This window comes from Bombina bombina, chromosome 7, assembly GCF_027579735.1.
Source record: "Bombina bombina isolate aBomBom1 chromosome 7, aBomBom1.pri, whole genome shotgun sequence".
Taxonomy (NCBI): domain Eukaryota; kingdom Metazoa; phylum Chordata; class Amphibia; order Anura; family Bombinatoridae; genus Bombina; species Bombina bombina.
In genome coordinates, this window is record NC_069505.1 from 634,150,127 (window position 1) to 634,172,179 (window position 22,053).

Consider the following 22,053-nt stretch of genomic DNA (forward strand, 5'->3'; position numbering starts at 1 on the left):
CTGCTGTGTACAGGTAAGGGGTTAAGCCTTGTGCATGTCTATCTGTCAGGGAAGGGTTAAGTGCTGTACATATCTATCTGTCAGGGAAGGGTTAAGTGCTGTGCAAGTCTAAATGTCAGGGAAGGGTTAAGAGCTGTGCAAGTCTAAATGTCAGGGAAGGGTTAAGTGCTGTGCAAGTCTAAATGCCAGGGAAGGGTTAAGTGCTGTGCAAGTCTAAATGTCAGGGAAGGGTTAAGTGCTGTGCAAGTCTAAATGTCAGGGAAGGGTTAAGAGCTGTGCAAGTCTAAATGTCAGGGAAGGGTTAAGAGCTGTGCAAGTCTAAATGTCAGGGAAGGGTTAAGTGCTGTGCAAGTCTAAATGTCAGAGAAGGGATTACATGCTATGCAGGTCTCTCTGGCAGGCGAAGGGTTATTATCCCGGATTTAGAACAGGTGATCTCTGTGTATCTTTCTATTCCCTGAGGGGAAACCTCTATTAGGGAGGAGAGGTGAAAGTACAGGGGGCGGGGCAGAAAGTGTGAGGAAGCAAAAAGGGAGGGGGCGTAAGGGCTGAACGGGTGTAGAGCGATAGAATACGGGAGATGTCAGACAATTGCCTCATTAGCAGAAAATATCAAATGTATTCTTATTGGTCATAAACAGATTACCTCTCCTTACAATAATACCACATAATACCCCCACCCCCACTTACAATAATACCACAAAATACCCCCCCCCCTTACAATAATACCACATAATACCCCGACCCACTTACAATAATACCACATAATACCCCCACCCCCTTACAATAATACCACATAATACCCCCCACCCCTTACAATAATACCACATAATATCCCCACCCCCTTACAATAATACCACATAATACCCCCCAACCCCCTTACAATAACACCACATAATACCCCCAACCCCCTTACAATAATACCACATAATACCCCCACCCCCTTAAAATAATACCACATAATACCCCCACCCCTTACAATAATAACACATAATACCCCCATCCCCCTGTACAATAATGCCACCTAATACCCCCCTTACAATAATACCACATAATACCCCCACCTCTTACAATAACACCACATAATATCCTCACCCCCCTTGCAATAATACCACATAATACCCCCACCCCTCTTACAATAATACCACATAATACCCCCACCCCTTACAATAATACCACATAATACCCCTCACCCCCTTACAATAACACCACATAATACCCCCCAACCCCTTACAATAATACCACATAATACCCCCCACCCCCTTACAATAATACCACATAATAACCCCACCCCTTACAATAATACCACATAATACCCCCCTTACAATAACACCACATAATACCCCCCACTCCACTTACAATAATTCCCCAGACTGCTAGGTAATCAGTATATAGTATAGATTACACACCTGTTTATCATCAGTAATAATACCTCATGTGCTAGGTAATCAGTATATAGTATAGATTACACACATGTTTATCATCACTAATAATACCTCAGGTGCTAGGTAATCAGTATATAGTATAGATTACACACCTGTTTATTATCACTAATAATACCTCAGGTGCTAGGTAATCAGTATATAGTATAGATTACACACCTGTTTATCATCACTAATAATACCTCAGGTGCTAGGTAATCAGTATAGATTACACACCTGTTTATCATCACTAATAATACCTCAGGTGCTAGGTAATCAGTATATAGTATCGATTACACACCTGTTTATCATTACTAATAATACCTCAGGTGCTAGGTAATCAGTATATAGTATAGATTACACACCTGTTTATCATCACTAATAATACCTCAGGTGCTAGGTAATCAGTATATAGTATAGATTACACACCTGTTTATCATCACTAATAATACCTCAGGTGCTAGGTAATCAGTATATAGTATAGATTACACACCTGTTTATCATCACTAATAATACCTCAGGTGCTAGGTAATCAGTATATAGTATAGATTACACACCTGTTTATCATCACTAATAATACCTCAGGTGTTAGGTAATCAGTATATAGTATAGAATACACACCTGTTTATAATCACTAATAATACCTCATGTGCTAGGTAATCAGTATATAGTATAGATTACACACCTATTTATTATCACTAATAATACCTCAGGTACTAGGTAATCAGTATATAGTATAGATTACACACCTGTTTATTATCACTAATAATACCTAAGGTACTAGGTAATCAGTATATAGTATAGATTACCCGCCTGTTTATCATCACTAATAATACCTCATGTGCTAGGTAATCAGTATATAGTATAGATTACACACCTGTTTATTATCACTAATAATACCTCAGGTACTAGGTAATCAGTATATAGTATAGATTACCCGCCTGTTTATCATCACTAATAATACCTCAGGTGCTAGGTAATCAGTATATAGTATAGATTACACACCTGTTTTTTATCACTAATAATACCTCAGGTGCTAGGTAATCAGTATATAGTATAGATTACACACATGTTTATCATCACTAATAATACCTCAGGTGCTAGGTAATCAGTATATAGTATAGATTACACACCTGTTTATCATCACTAATAATACCTCATATGCTAGGTAATCAGTATATAGTATAGATTACACACCTGTTTATCATCACTAATAATACATCAGGTGCTAGGTAATCAGTATATAGTATAGATTACACACCTGTTTATTATCAGTAATATTACCTCAGGTGCTAGGTAATCAGTATATAGTATAGATTACACACCTGTTTATCATCACTAATAATACCTCATGTGCTAGGTAATCAGTATATAGTATAGATTACACACCTGTTTATCATCACTAATAATACCTCAGGTGCTAGGTAATCAGTATATAGTATAGATTACACACCTGTTTATCATCACTAATAATATCTCATGTGATAGGTAATCAGTATATAGTATAGATTACACACCTGTTTATCATCACTAATAATACCTCAGATGCTAGGTAATCAGTATATAGTATAGATTACCCACCTGTTTATCATCACCTCATGTGCTAGGTAATCAGTATATAGTATAGATTAAACAGCTGTTTATTATCACTAATAATACCTCATGTGCTAGGTAATCAGTATATAGTATAGATTACACACCTGCTTATCATCACTAATAATACCTCATGTGCTAGGTAATCAGTATATAGTATAGATTACACACCTGTTAATCATCACTAATAGTACCTGATGTGATAGGTAATCAGTATATAGTATAGATTACACACCTGTTTATTATCGCTAATAATACCTCATGTGCTAGGTAATCAGTATATAGTATAGATTACACACCTGTTTATCATCACTAATAATACCTCATGTGATAGGTAATCAGTATATAGTATAGATTACACACCTGTTTATTATCGCTAATAATACCTGATGTGCTAGGTAATCAGTATATAGTATAGATTACACACCTGTTTATCATCACTAATAATACCTCGTGTGCTAGGTAATCAGTATATAGTATAGATTACACACCTGTGTATCATCACTAATACCACTTCAGGTGCTAGGTAATCAGTATATAGTATAGATTACACACCTGTTTATCATCACTAATAATACCTCATGTGATAGGTAATCAGTATATAGTATAGATTACACACCTGTTTATTATCGCTAATAATACCTCATGTGCTAGGTAATCAGTATATAGTATAGATTACACACCTATTTATTATCACTAATAATACCTCAGGTACTAGGTAATCAGTATATAGTATAGATTACACACCTGTTTATTATCACTAATAATACCTCATGTGCTAGGTAATCAGTATATAGTATAGATTACACACCTGTTTATCATCACTAATAATACCTCAGGTACTAGGTAATCAGTATATAGTATAGATTACCCGCCTGTTTATCATCACTAATAATACCTCAGGTGCTAGGTAATCAGTATATAGTATAGATTACACACCTGTTTATCATCACTAATAATACCTCAGGTGCTAGGTAATCAGTATATAGTATAGATTACACACATGTTTATCATCACTAATAATACCTCAGGTGCTAGGTAATCAGTATATAGTATAGATTACACACCTGTTTATTATCACTAATAATACCTCATGTGCTAGGTAATCAGTATATAGTATAGATTACACACCTGTTTATCATCACTAATAATACCTCAGGTGCTAGGTAATCAGTATATAGTATAGATTACACACCTGTTTATCATCACTAATAATACCTCATATGCTAGGTAATCAGTATATAGTATAGATTACACACCTGTTTATCATCACTAATAATACATCAGGTGCTAGGTAATCAGTATATAGTATAGATTACACACCTGTTTATTATCAGTAATATTACCTCAGGTGCTAGGTAATCAGTATATAGTATAGATTACACACCTGTTTATCATCACTAATAATACCTCATGTGCTAGGTAATCAGTATATAGTATAGATTACACACCTGTTAATCATCACTAATAGTACCTGATGTGATAGGTAATCAGTATATAGTATAGATTACACACCTGTTTATTATCGCTAATAATACCTCATGTGCTAGGTAATCAGTATATAGTATAGATTACACACCTGTTTATCATCACTAATAATACCTCATGTGATAGGTAATCAGTATATAGTATAGATTACACACCTGTTTATTATCGCTAATAATACCTGATGTGCTAGGTAATCAGTATATAGTATAGATTACACACCTGTTTATCATCACTAATAATACCTCATGTGCTAGGTAATCAGTATATAGTATAGATTACACACCTGTTTATCATCACTAATACCACTTCAGGTGCTAGGTAATCAGTATATAGTATAGATTACACACCTGTTTATCATCACTAATAATACCTCATGTGATAGGTAATCAGTATATAGTATAGATTACACACCTGTTTATTATCGCTAATAATACCTCATGTGCTAGGTAATCAGTATATAGTATAGATTACACACCTGTTTATCATCACTAATAATACCTCATGTGCTAGGTAATCAGTATATAGTATAGATTACCCCTCCTGTTTATCATCATTAATAATACCACAGACTGCTAGTTAATCAGTATATAGTATAGATTACACACCTGTTTATCATCACTAATATTACCTCATGTGATAGGTAATCAGTATATAGTATAGATTACCCCTCCTGTTTATCATCATTAATAATACCACAGACTGCTAGGTAATCAGTATGTAGTATAGATTACCCCTCCTGTTTATCATCACTAATAATACCTCAGGTGCTAGGTAATCAGTATATAGTATAGATTATACATCTGTTTAATAATCAAAAATAATACTTAATGTGCTAGGTAATCAGTATATAGTATAGATTACACACCTATTTATAATCACTAATAATACCTCAGGTGCTAGGTAATCAGTATATAGTATAGTTATACACCTGTTTATCATCAGAAATAATACCTCAGGTGCTAGGTAATCAGTATATAGTATAGATTACACACCTGTTTATCATCACTAATAATACCTGAGGTTCTAGGTAATCAGTATATAGTATATATTACACACCTGTTTATCATCACTAATAATACCTCATGTGCTAGGTAATCAGTATATAGTATAGATTACACACCTGTTTATCATCACTAATAATACCTCATGTGCTAGGTAATCAGTATATAGTATAGATTACACATCTGTTTATCATCACTAATTATACCACAGACTGCTAGGAAATCAGTATATAGTATAGATTACACACCTGTTTATCATCACTAATAATACCTCAGGTGTTAGGTAATCAGTATATAGTATAGATTACACACCTGTTTATCATCACTTATAATACCTCAGTTGCTAGGTAATCAGTATATAGTATAGATTACACACCTGTTTATCATCACTAATAATACCTCAGGTGCTAGGTAATCAGAATATAGTATAGATTATCCCTCCTGTTTATCATCACTAATAATACCTCAGATGTAAGGTAATCAGTATATAGTATAGATTACACACCTGTTTATCATCACTAATAATACCTCAGGTGTAAGCTAATCAGTATATAGTATAGATTATACAACTGTTTATCATCAGTAATAATACCTCATGTGCTAGGTAATCAGTATATAGTATAGATTATACACCTGTTTATCATCACTAATAATACCTCATGTGCTGGGTAATCAGTATATAGTATAGATTACACACCTGTTTACCATCGCTAATAATACCTCATTTGCTAGGTAATCAGTATATAATATAGATTACACACATGTTTATTATTACTAATAATAACTCAGGTGCTAGGTAATCAGTATATAGTATAGATTACACACCTGTTTATCATCACTAATAATACATCAGGTGCTAGGTAATCAGTATATAGTATAGATTACACACCTGTTTATTATCACTAATAATACCTCAGGTGCTAGGTAATCAGTATATAGTATAGATTACACATCTGTTTATCATCACTAAAAATACCTCAGGTGCTAGGTAATCAGTATATAGTATAGATTACAAACCTGTTTATAATCACTAATAATACCTCATGTGCTAGGTAATCAGTATATAGTATAGATTACACACCTGTTTATCATCACTAATAATACCTAAGGTGCTAGGTAATCCGTATATAGTATAGATTGCACACCTGTTTATTATCGTTAATAATACCTCATGTGATAGGTAATCAGTATATTGTATAGATTACACACCTGTTTATCATCACTAATACCTCATGTGCTAGGTAATCAGTATATAGTATAGATTACACACCTGTTTATCATCACTAATAATACCTCATGTGCTAGGTAATCAGTATATAGTATAGTTTACCCCTCCTGTTTATCATCACTAATAATACCTCATGTGCTAGGTAATCAGTATATAGTATAGTTTACCCCTCCTGTTTATCATCACTAATAATACCTCATATGCTAGGTAATCAGTATATAGTATAGATTACACACCTGTTTATTATCGCTAATAATACCTGATGTGCTAGGTAATCAATATATATAGATTACACACCTGTTTATCATCACTAATAATACCTTATGTGCTAGGTAATCAGTATATAGTATAGATTACACACCTGTTTATCAACACTAATAATACCTGAGGTGCTAGGTAATCAGTATATAGTATAGATTACACATCTGTTTATCATCACTAATAATACCTCAGGAGCTAGGTAATCAGTATATAGTATAGATTACACACCTGTTTATCATTACTAATAATACCTCAGGAGCTAGGTAATCAGTATATAGTATAGATTACACATCTGTTTATCATCACTAATAATACCTCAGGTGCTAGGTAATCAGTATATAGTATAGATTACACACCTGTTTATCATCACTAATAATACCTCAGGTGCAAGGTAATCAGTATATAGTATAGATTACACATCTGTTTATCATCACTAATAATACCTCAGGTGCTAGGTAATCAGTATATAGTATAGATTACACACCTGTTTAATATCACTAATAATACCTCAGGTGCTAGGTAATCAGTATATAGTATAGATTACACACCTGTTTATCATCACTAATAATACCTCATGTGCTAGGTAATCAGTATATAGTATAGATTACACACCTGTTTATCATCACTAATAATACCACAGACTGCTAGGAAATCAGTATATAGTATAGATTACACACCTGTTTATCATCACTAATAATACCTCAGGTGTAAGATAATCAGTATATAGTATAGATTATACAACTGTTTATCATCAGTAATAATACCTCATGTGCTAGGTAATCAGTATATAGTATAGATTATACACCTGTTTATCATCACTAATAATACCTCATGTGCTGGGTAATCAGTATATAGTATAGATTACACACCTGTTTATCATCACTAATACCTCATGTGCTAGGTAATCAGTATATAGTATAGATTACACACCTGTTTACCATCGCTAATAATACCTAATTTGCTAGGTAATCAGTATATAATATAGATTACACACATGTTTATTATTACTAATAATAACTCAGGTGCTAGGTAATCAGTATATAGTATAGATTACACACCTGTTTATCATCACTAATTATACCACAGACTGCTAGGAAATCAGTATATAGTATAGATTACACACCTGTTTATCATCACTAATAATACCTCAGGTGTTAGGTAATCAGTATATAGTATAGATTACACACCTGTTTATCATCACTTATAATACCTCAGTTGCTAGGTAATCAGTATATAGTATAGATTACACACCTGTTTATCATCACTAATAATACCTCAGGTGCTAGGTAATCAGAATATAGTATAGATTATCCCTCCTGTTTATCATCACTAATAATACCTCAGATGTAAGGTAATCAGTATATAGTATAGATTACACACCTGTTTATCATCACTAATAATACCTCATGTGCTGGGTAATCAGTATATAGTATAGATTACACACCTGTTTACCATCGCTAATGATACCTCATTTGCTAGGTAATCAGTATATAATATAGATTACACACATGTTTATTATTACTAATAATAACTCAGGTGCTAGGTAATCAGTATATAGTATAGATTACACACCTGTTTATCATCACTAATAATACATCAGGTGCTAGGTAATCAGTATATAGTATAGATTACACACCTGTTTATTATCACTAATAATACCTCAGGTGCTAGGTAATCAGTATATAGTATAGATTACACACCTGTTTATCATCACTAAAAATACCTCAGGTGCTAGGTAATCAGTATATAGTATAGATTACACACCTGTTTATCATCACTAATAATACTTCAGGTGCTATGTAATCAGTATATAGTATAGATTACACACCTGTTTATTATCGTTAATAATACCTCATGTGATAGGTAATCAGTATATAGTATAGATTACACACCTGTTTATCATCACTAATACCTCATGTGCTAGGTAATCAGTATATAGTATAGATTACACACCTGTTTATCATCACTAATAATACCTCATGTGCTAGGTAATCAGTATATAGTATAGTTTACCCCTCCTGTTTATCATCACTAATAATACCTCATGTGCTAGGTAATCAGTATATAGTATAGTTTACCCCTCCTGTTTATCATCACTAATAATACCTCATGTGCTAGGTAATCAGTATATAGTATAGATTACACACCTGTTTATCATCACTAATAATACCTCATATGCTAGGTAATCAGTATATAGTATAGATTACACATCTGTTTATCATCACTAATAATACCTCAGGTGCTAGGTAATCAGTATATAGTATAGATTACACATCTGTTTATCATCACTAATAATACCTCAGGTGCTAGGTAAACAGTATATAGTATAGATTACACACCTGTTTATTATCACTGATAATACCTCAGGTGCTAGGTAATCAGTATATAGTATAGATTACACACCTGTTTATCATCACTTATAATACCTCAGTTGCTAGGTAATCAGTATATAGTATAGATTACACACCTGTTTATCATCACTAATAATACCTCAGGTGTAAGCTAATCAGTATATAGTATAGATTATACAACTGTTTATCATCAGTAATAATACCTCATGTGCTAGGTAATCAGTATATAGTATAGATTATACACCTGTTTATCATCACTAATAATACCTCATGTGCTGGGTAATCAGTATATAGTATAGATTACACACCTGTTTATCATCACTAATACCTCATGTGCTAGGTAATCAGTATATAGTATAGATTACACACCTGTTTACCATCGCTAATAATACCTCATTTGCTAGGTAATCAGTATATAATATAGATTACACACATGTTTATTATTACTAATAATAACTCAGGTGCTAGGTAATCAGTATATAGTATAGATTACACACCTGTTTATCATCACTAATAATACATCAGGTGATAGGTAATCAGTATATAGTATAGATTACACACCTGCTTATCATCACTAATAATACCTCAGGTGCTAGGTAATCAGTATATAGTATAGATTACACACCTGTTTATCATCACTAATAATACCTCATATGCTAGGTAATCAGTATATAGTATAGATTACACACCTGTTTATCATCACTAATAATACCTCAGGTGCTAGGTAATCAGTATATAGTATAGATTACACACATGTTTATCATCACTAATAATACCTCATGTGCTAGGTAATCAGTATATAGTATAGATTACACATCTGTTTATCATCACTAATAATACCTCAGGTGCTAGGTAATCAGTATATAGTATAGATTACACACCTGTTTATCATCACTAATAATACCTCAGGTGCAAGGTAATCAGTATATAGTATAGATTACACATCTGTTTATCATCTGGTTAGATAAGTGGTGCAGGGAACGAGGATTTGGTTTTATTGGCCATTATAGCTCTGTTTGGAAAGATACTAGGTTATTTAGGAGAGATGGCTTGCATTTGGATGCTAAAGGAACAGAGTATCTGGGAGAGGAGTTCAAATACTTTATTAGAAATCATTTAAACTAATAAAGGGGGGTAGCATTAATATATCCACCTGCCCCCCACAGCATGCCAAAACTGTTAGTCCAAGTAACAATTCTAGAAATTCTAGTAGAAAAATTCTTCGTGCCATGAGCACAAATGCTCGCAGCTTAGGAAATAAATTACCTGAACTCATTTCAATAATGACTAGGGACAACTTGGATTTAGTAGCTATAACAGAAACATGGTACAATGATTTGCATGACTGGGACATAGTCATACCTGGATACAGGTTATTTAAAAAGAACAGAGTAGGAAAGAAAGGTGGAGGAGTTGCTTTGTATGTAAATGAAAATATAAAGGTTACTGAAATTGTAGGAACAAATGATGAGGTGGAAAGTATTTGGGTGACTTTGGAAATTGGAGATAAAAATGTTTTTAGAATAGGGGTTGTATATAGGCCTCCATTGCAGGATGAAAAACTGGACAATCTGTTATTAGATGAAATAACCAAAATGACCATGAAGGGTAAGGTTATAGTACTGGGGGACTTTAATTTGCCAGATATAGACTGGAAGATTCCTTCTGCTAGATCGGCTAGAAGCAGGTATATTCTTGAATCTCTGCTAGGGGAATCACTTGAACAATTAGTCAAGGAACCAACTCGTAAGGAAGCTATATTAGATCTAATACTTACAAACAGTGATACAGTTTCAGATGTGTCTGTAGGTGAGAACTTAGGATCCAGTGATCATCAATCTGTTTGGTTTAGTATTCATGTTCAGGAACTGTACACCCAGACTAAAACAAAAGTTTTAGACTTTAGGACGGCAGATTTTTCATTAATGGGAGAATACCTAAAAAACTATTTAAAGGGGAAAAATCTTATTACAGGGGTTCAAGAACAGTGGGAATTTGTGAAAGGTGCCATTTTAGATGCAACCGCACACTGTATTAGACATGTCTGTAAAAGTAAAAGAAAGCGGAAACCAATTTGGTTTTCCAAAGAAGTAGCACATGCTGTAAAGACAAAAAAGATAGCTTATAAAAATTACAGACACACACAAGCAGATGATGATATGAAAATATGGAGACTCCAACAAAAAAAGACTAAGCAGTTAATTAGGAAGGTTAAAGCTGATGCAGAAGAGAAGATAGCACAGTCAGTAAAACATGGGGACAAAACATTCTTTAGATATATCAGTGAAAGAAGAAAAAATAAGGTAGGAATAGTAAAATTGAAATCAGTTGATGGTAGAATAATAGAAGGAGATAAGCAGATTGCAGACTGTCTCAATGATTACTTCTGTTCTGTTTTCACTAAAGATTGTGAAGATACAATGTCTACATTAAGGGATGCTATGCAAAATAGAAACAAGCTTAACAGTAATCTTTTTACAGAGGATGAGGTTTTGTTAGCATTATCAAAAATAAATGTTACAAAGGCAGTGGGTCCTGATAATATTCATCCAAGGGTTTTAAAAGAACTTCGTTCAGTGCTAACTGTCCCATTAACTGATCTGTTTAATCAGTCACTATTAACAGGAGCTGTCCCAGATGATTGGAGAATAGCAAATGTAATACCTCTTCATAAAAAGGGCAGTAGAGAAGAATCTGGCAACTACAGGCCAGTTAGTTTAACTTCAGTAGTAGGGAAATTAATGGAAAGCCTCTTAAAGGAAAGAATTATGACTTACATAAAGACAAACAATTTAGAGGACCAAAATCAGCATGGTTTTACTTCAGGGAGATCATGTCAGACTAATCTAATTGACTTCTTTGATTATGTAACAAAAGTATTAGACAAGGGAGGAGCAGTTGATGTAGCATATCTAGATTTCAGCAAAGCATTTGACACCGTCCCACACAATAAACTTATTCACAAACTATATCTCCTTGGTCTAGATTCAAAAATTGTGAACTGGGTGGAATGCTGGCTTAAGGACAGAAAACAAAGTGTCTTAGTAAATGGAGTTCATTCAGCAGAGGGGGCTGTTACTAGTGGTGTTCCTCAGGGGTCAGTTCTGGGGCCTGTTTTGTTTAACATATTTATCTGCGATATCAGCAAAGGGCTACAGGGGAAAGTATGTCTCTTTGCAGATGATACAAAAATTTGCAACAGAGTGGATGTTCCAGGGGGGGTAGACAAAATGAGAAGTGATATACAACAATTGGAGGATTGGACAAACGACTGGGATCTAAAGTTTAACACAGCAAAGTGTAAAATAATGCATTTAGGGAAGAAAAATCCAAATGTTAATTACAGACTCAATGACACTTTACTGACTGTTACAGACGAGGAACAGGACTTGGGAATTATTATTTCAGATGATTTAAAACTTAGTAAACAATGTAGTAAGGCAGCGAGTAAGGCTAGCAGAATGCTTGGATGTATTGGTAGAGGTATTTGCAGCAGAAATAGTAAGGTTCTTATGCCACTTTATAGATCATTAGTTAGGCCTCATCTTGAGTATTGTGTGCAGTTCTGGAGGCCATATCTTCAGAAGGATATTAACAAACTTGAATCTGTGCAAAGGAGGGCTACCAAAATGGTACATGGTCTAAAAAATAAAACTTACCAGGATAGGCTCAATGACCTAAATATGTATAGCTTAGAGGAGAGAAGGGAAAGAGGTGATATGATAGCAACTTTCAAGTACATTAAAGGGTTTAGTAAAACTGAGGCTGTGGGTATTTTACATAAAATGGAAAATTCAAGAACAAGGGGTCATGAGCTCAAGCTAAAGGGTAGTAGATTCAGGAGTAATTTGAGGAAGCACTTCTTTACAGAAAGAGTGATTGATTTATGGAATAAACTTCCTCAAGAGGTAGTAGCAACAAACACTGTGGGGGACTTTAAAAATGCATGGGACAAGCATAGGGCTATCCTACGAACTAGATAAGTTTATACTGTTAGGTAAGGTGGGGCAGACTTGCTGGGCCTATGGCTCTTATCTGCCGTCAATATCTATGTTTCTATGTTTAATAATACCTCAGGTGCTAGGTAATCAGTATATAGTATAGATTACACATCTGTTTATCATCACTAATAATACCTCAGGTGCTAGGTAATCAGTATATAGTATAGATTACACACCTGTTTAATATCACTAATAATACCTCAGGTGCTAGGTAATCAGTATATAGTATAGATTATACACCTGTTTATCATCACTAATAATACCTCAGATGCTAGGTAATCAGTATATAGTATAGATTACACAACTGTTTATCATCACTAATAATACCTCATGTGCTAGGTAATCAGTATATAGTATAGATTACACACCTGTTTATCATCACTAATAATACCACAGAATGCTAGGAAATCAGTATATAGTATAGATTACACACCTGTTTATCATCACTAATAATACCACAGACTGCTAGGAAATCAGTATATAGTATAGATTACACACCTGTTTATCATCACTAATAATACCTCAGGTGTAAGATAATCAGTATATAGTATAGATTATACAACTGTTTATCATCAGTAATAATACCTCATGTGCTAGGTAATCAGTATATAGTATAGATTATACACCTGTTTATCATCACTAATAATACCTCATGTGCTGGGTAATCAGTATATAGTATAGATTACACACCTGTTTATCATCACTAATACCTCATGTGCTAGGTAATCAGTATATAGTATAGATTACACACCTGTTTACCATCGCTAATAATACCTAATTTGCTAGGTAATCAGTATATAATATAGATTACACACATGTTTATTATTACTAATAATAACTCAGGTGCTAGGTAATCAGTATATAGTATAGATTACACACCTGTTTATCAACACTAATAATACCTCAGGTGTTAGGTAATCAGTATATAGTATAGATTACACACCTGTTTATCATCACTTATAATACCTTAGTTGCTAGGTAATCAGTATATAGTATAGATTACACACCTGTTTATCATCACTAATAATACCTCAGGTGCTAGGTAATCAGAATATAGTATAGATTATCCCTCCTGTTTATCATCACTAATAATACCTCAGATGTAAGGTAATCAGTATATAGTATAGATTACACACCTGTTTATCATCACTAATAATACCTCAGGTGTAAGCTAATCAGTATATAGTATAGATTATACAACTGTTTATCATCAGTAATAATACCTCATGTGCTAGGTAATCAGTATATAGTATAGATTATACACCTGTTTATCATCACTAATAATACCTCATGTGCTGGGTAATCAGTATATAGTATAGATTACACACCTGTTTACCATCGCTAATGATACCTCATTTGCTAGGTAATCAGTATATAATATAGATTACACACATGTTTATTATTACTAATAATAACTCAGGTGCTAGGTAATCAGTATATAGTATAGATTACACACCTGTTTATCATCACTAATAATACATCAGGTGCTAGGTAATCAGTATATAGTATAGATTACACACCTGTTTATTATCACTAATAATACCTCAGGTGCTAGGTAATCAGTATATAGTATAGATTACACACCTGTTTATCATCACTAAAAATACCTCAGGTGCTAGGTAATCAGTATATAGTATAGATTACACACCTGTTTATCATCACTAATAATACTTCAGGTGCTAGGTAATCAGTATATAGTATAGATTACACACCTGTTTATTATCGTTAATAATACCTCATGTGATAGGTAATCAGTATATAGTATAGATTACACACCTGTTTATCATCACTAATACCTCATGTGCTAGGTAATCAGTATATAGTATAGATTACACACCTGTTTATCATCACTAATAATACCTCATGTGCTAGGTAATCAGTATATAGTATAGTTTACCCCTCCTGTTTATCATCACTAATAATACCTCATGTGCTAGGTAATCAGTATATAGTATAGTTTACCCCTCCTGTTTATCATCACTAATAATACCTCATGTGCTAGGTAATCAGTATATAGTATAGATTACACACCTGTTTATCATCACTAATAATACCTCATATGCTAGGTAATCAGTATATAGTATAGATTACACATCTGTTTATCATCACTAATAATACCTCAGGTGCTAGGTAATCAGTATATAGTATAGATTACACATCTGTTTATCATCACTAATAATACCTCAGGTGCTAGGTAAGCAGTATATAGTATAGATTACACACCTGTTTATTATCACTGATAATACCTCAGGTGCTAGGTAATCAGTATATAGTATAGATTACACACCTGTTTATCATCACTTATAATACCTCAGGTGTAAGCTAATCAGTATATAGTATAGATTATACAACTGTTTATCATCAGCAATAATACCTCATGTGCTAGGTAATCAGTATATAGTATAGATTATACACCTGTTTATCATCACTAATAATACCTCATGTGCTGGGTAATCAGTATATAGTATAGATTACACACCTGTTTATCATCACTAATACCTCATGTGCTAGGTAATCAGTATATAGTATAGATTACACACCTGTTTACCATCGCTAATAATACCTCATTTGCTAGGTAATCAGTATATAATATAGATTACACACGTTTATTATTACTAATAATAACTCAGGTGCTAGGTAATCAGTATATAGTATAGATTACACACCTGTTTATCATCACTAATAATACATCAGGTGATAGGTAATCAGTATATAGTATAGATTACACACCTGTTTATCATCACTAATAATGCCTCAGGTGCTAGGTAATCAGTATATAGTATAGATTACACACCTGTTTATCATCACTAATAATACCTCATGTGCTAGGTAATCAGTATATAGTATAGATTACACACCTGTTTATCATCACTAATAATACCTCAGGTGCTAGGTAATCAGTATATAGTATAGATTACACACATGTTTATCATCACTAATAATACCTCAGGTGCTAGGTAATCAGTATATAGTATAGATTACACACCTGTTTATCATCACTAATAATACCTCAGGTGCTAGGTAATCAGTATATAGTATAGATTACACACCTGTTTATCATCACTAATAATACCTCATGTGCTAGGTAATCAGTATATAGTATAGATTACACACCTGTTTATCATCACTAATAATACATCAGGTGCTAGGTAATCAGTATATAGTATAGATTACACACCTGTTTATCATCACTAATAATACCTCAGGTGCTAGGTAATCAGTATATAGTATAGATTACACACCTGTTTATCATCACTAAAAATACCTCAGGTGCTAGGTAATCAGTATATAGTATAGATTACACACCTGTTTATCATCACTAATAATACCTCAGGTGCTAGGTAATCAGTATATAGTATAGATTACACACATGTTTATCATTACTAATAATACTTCAGGTGCTAGGTAATCAGTATATAGTATAGATTACACACCTGTTTATCATCACTAATAATACCTCAGGTGCTAGGTAATCAGTATATAGTATAGATTACACACCTGTTTATCATCACTAATAATACCTCATGTGCTAGGTAAATCAGTATATAGTATAGATTACCCCCTCCTGTGTATCATTACTAATAATACCTCAGGTGCTAGGTAATCAGTATATAGTATAGATTACACACCTGTTTATCATCACTAATAATACCTCATGTGCTAGGTAATCAGTATATAGTATAGATTACACACCTGTTTATCATCACTAATAATACCTCATGTGCTAGGTAAATAGTATATAGTATAGATTACACATCTGTTTATCATCACTAATAATACCTCAGGAGCTAGGTAATCAGTATATAGTATAGATTACACACCTGTTTATCATCACTAATAATATCTCATGTGCTAGGTAATCAGTATATAGTATAGATTTCACATCTGTTTATCATCACTAATAATACCTCAGGTGCTAGGTAATCAGTATATAGTATAGATTACACACATGTTTATCATTACTAATAATACTTCAGGTGCTAGGTAATCAGTATATAGTATAGATTACACACCTGTTTATCATCACTAATAATACCTCATTTGCTAGGTAATCAGTATATAGTATAGATTACACACCTGTTTCTCATCGCTAATAATACCTTAGGTGCAAGGTAATCAGTACATAGTATAGATTACACACCTGTTTATTATCAGTAATATTACCTCAGGTGCTAGGTAATCAGTATATAGTATAGATTACACACCTGTTTATCATCACTAATAATAACTCAGGTGCTAGGTAATCAGTATATAGTATAGATTACACACCTGTTTATCATCACTAATAATACCTGAGGTGCTAGGTAACCAGTATATAGTATGGATTACACACCTGTTTATAATTACTAATAATACCTGAGGTGCTAGGTAATCAGTATATAGTATAGATTACACACCTGTTTATCATCACTAATAATACCACAGACTGCTAGGTAATCAGTATATAGTATAGATTACACACCTGTTTATCATCACTAATAATACCTCAGGTGCTAGGTAATCAGTATATAGTATAGATTACACACATGTTTATTATCACTCATAATACCTCAGGTGCTAGGTAATCAGTATATAGTATAGATTACAAACCTGTTTATAATCACTAATAATACCTCATGTGCTAGGTAATCAGTATATAGTATAGATTACACACCTATTTATCATCACTTATAATACCTCATGTGCTGGGTAATCAGTATATAGTATAGATTACACACCTGTTTATCATCACTAATAATACCTGAGGTGCTAGGTAATCAGTATATAGTATAGATTATACACCTGTTTCCCATCGCTAATAATACCTCATGTGCTAGGTAATCAGTATATAGTATAGATTACACACCTGTTTATTATCGCTAATAATACCTCATGTGCTAGGTAATCAGTATATAGTATAGATTACACACCTGTTTATCATCACTAATAATACCTCAGGTACTAGGTAATCAGTATATAGTGTAGATTACACACCTGTTTATCATCACTAATAATACCTCATGTGCTAGGTAATCAGTATATAGTATAGATTACACACCTGTTTATCATCACTAATAATACCTCAGGTGCTAGGTAATCAGTATATAGTATAGATTACACACCTGTTTATAATCACTAATAATACCTCATGTGCTAGGTAATCAGTATATAGTATAGATTACACACCTGTTTCCCATCGCTAATAATACCTCAGGTGCTAGGTAATCAGTATATAGTATAGATTACACACCTGTTTATCATCACTAATACCTCATGTGCTAGGTAATCAGTATATAGTATAGATTACACACCTGTGTATCATCACTAATAATACCTCAGGTGCTAGGTAATCAGTATATAGTATAGATTACACACCTGTTTATCATCACTAATAATACCTGAGGTGCTAGGTAATCAGTATATAGTATAGATTACACACCTGTTTATCATCACTAATAATACCTCAGATGCTAGGTAATCAGTATATAGTATAGATTACACACATGTTTATCATCACTAATAATACCTGAGGTGCTAGGTAATCAGTATATAGTATAGATTACACATCTGTTTATCATCACTAATTATACCACAGACTGCTAGGTAATCAGTATATAGTATAGATAACACACCTGTTTATCATCACTAATAATACTTCAGGTGCTAGGTAATCAGTATATAGTATAGATTACACACCTGTTTATCATCACTAATAATACCTCATGTGCTAGGTAATCAGTATATAATATAGATTACACACATGTTTATCATCACTAATAATACCTCATGTGCAAGGTAATCAGTATATAGTATAGATTACACACATGTTTATCATCACTAATAATACCTCAGGTGCTAGGTAATCAGTATATAGTATAGATTACACACCTGTTTATCATCACTAATAATACCTGAGGTGCTAGGTAATCAGTATATAGTATATATTACACACCTATTTATCATCACTAATAATACCTCAATGTGCTGGGTAATCAGTATATAGTATAGTTACACACCTGTTTATCATCACTAATAATACCTCATGTGCTAGGTAATCAGTATATAGTATAGATTACACACCTGTTTATCATCACTTATAATAACTCAGGTGCTAGGTAATTAGTATATAGTATAGATTACACACCTGTTTATCATCACTAATAATACCTCAGGTGCTAGGTAATCAGTATATAGTATAGATTATACACCTGTTTATCATCACTAATAATACCTCATGTGCTGGGTAATCAGTATATAGTATAGATTACACACCTGTTTATCATCACTAATAATACCTCAGGTGCTAGGTAATCAGTATATAGTATAGATTACACACTTGTTTATCATCAGAAATAATACCTCAGATGTAAGGTAATCAGTATATAGTATAGATTACACACCTGTTTATCATCAATAATAATACCTCATGTGCTAGGTAATCAGTATATAGTATAGATTATACACCTGTTTCCCATCGCTAATAATACCTCAGGTGCTAGGTAATCAGTATATAGTATAGATTACACACCTGTTTATCATCACTAATACCTCATGTGCTAGGTAATCAGTATATAGTATAGATTACACACCTGTGTATCATCACTAATACCTGAGGTGCTAGGTAATCAGTATATAGTATAGATTACACACCTGTTTATCATCACTAATAATACCTCAGATGCTAGGTAATCAGTATATAGTATAGATTACACACATGTTTATCATCACTAATAATACCTGAGGTGCTAGGTAATCAGTATATAGTATAGATTACACATCTGTTTATCATCACTAATTATACCACAGACTGCTAGGTAATCAGTATATAGTATAGATTACACACCTGTTTATCATCACTAATAATACTTCAGGTGCTAGGTAATCAGTATATAGTATAGATTACACACCTGTTTATCATCACTAATAATACCTCATGTGCTAGGTAATCAGTATATAGTATAGATTACACACCTGTTTATCATCACTAATAATACCTGAGGTGCTAGGTAATCAGTATATAGTATATATTACACACCTATTTATCATCACTAATAATACCTCATGTGCTGGGTAATCAGTATATAGTATAGTTACACACCTGTTTATCATCACTAATAATACCTCATGTGCTAGGTAATCAGTATATAGTATAGATTACACACCTGTTTATCATCACTAATAATACCTCAGGTGCTAGGTAATTAGTATATAGTATAGATTACACACCTGTTTATCATCAGAAATAATACCTCATGTGCTAGGTAATCAGTATATAGTATAGATTACACACCTGTTTATCATCACTTATAATAACTCAGGTGCTAGGTAATCAGTATATAGTATAGATTACACACCTGTTTATCATCAGAAATAATACCTCATGTGCTAGGTAATCAGTATATAGTATAGATTACACACCTGTTTATCATCACTTATAATAACTCAGGTGCTAGGTAATCAGTATATAGTATAGATTACACACCTGTTTATCATCAGAAATAATACCTCATGTGCTAGGTAATCAGTATATTGTATAGATTACACACCTGTTTATCATCACTTATAATAACTCAGGTGCTAGGTAATCAGTATATAGTATAGATTACACACCTGTTTATCATCACTAATAATACCTCAGGTGCTAGGTAATCAGTATATAGTATAGATTACACACCTGTTTAACATCACTAATAATACCTCATGTGCTGGGTAATCAGTATATAGTATAGATTACACACCTGTTTATCATCACTAATAATACCTCAGGTGCTAGGTAATCAGTATATAGTATAGATTACACACTTGTTTATCATCAGAAATAATACCTCAGATGTAAGGTAATCAGTATATAGTATAGATTACACACCTGTTTATCATCAATAATAATACCTCATGTGCTAGGTAATCAGTATATAGTATAGATTACACACCTGTTTATCATCACTAATAATACCTCAGGTGCTAGGTAATCAGTATATAGTATAGATTATACACTTGTTTATCATCACTAATAATACCTCATGTGCTGGGTGATCAGTATATAGTATAGATTACACACCTGTTTATTATCACTAATAATACCTCAGGTGCTAGGTAATCAGTATATAGTATAGATAATACACCTGTTTCCCATCGCTAATAATACCTCAGGTGCTAGGTAATCAGAATATAGTATAGATTACACACCTGTGTATCATCACTAATAATACCTCAGGTGCTAGGTAATTAGTATATAGTATAGATTACACACTTGTTTATCATCACTAATAATACCTGAGGTGCTAGGTAATCAGTATATAGTATAGATTACACACCTGTTTATCATCACTAATAATACCTCAGGTGTAAGGTAATCAGTATATAGTATAGATTATACACCTGTTTATCATCACTAATAATACCTCATGTGCTGGGTAATTAGTATATTGTATAGATTACACACCTGTTTATCATCACTAATACCTCATGTGCTAGGTAATCCGTATATAGTATAGATTACACACCTGTTTACCATCGCTAATAATACCTCATTTGCTAGGTAATCAGTATATAATATAGATTACACACATGTTTATTATTACTAATAATAACTCAGGTGCTAGGTAATCAGTATATAGTATAGATTACACACCTGTTTATCATCACTAATAATACATCAGGTGCTAGGTAATCAGTATATAGTATAGATTACACACCTGTTTATTATCACTAATAATACCTCAGGTGCTA

General features: G+C 32.9%; 1 protein-coding gene across 1 annotated transcript in view; it reads left to right on the forward strand.

The window, feature by feature from the left end:
* Positions 1–22,053, forward strand: part of LOC128635679 (hepatocyte nuclear factor 3-gamma) — a 102,610-nt gene that overhangs the window by 798 nt on the left and 79,759 nt on the right. The window lies entirely within an intron of this gene.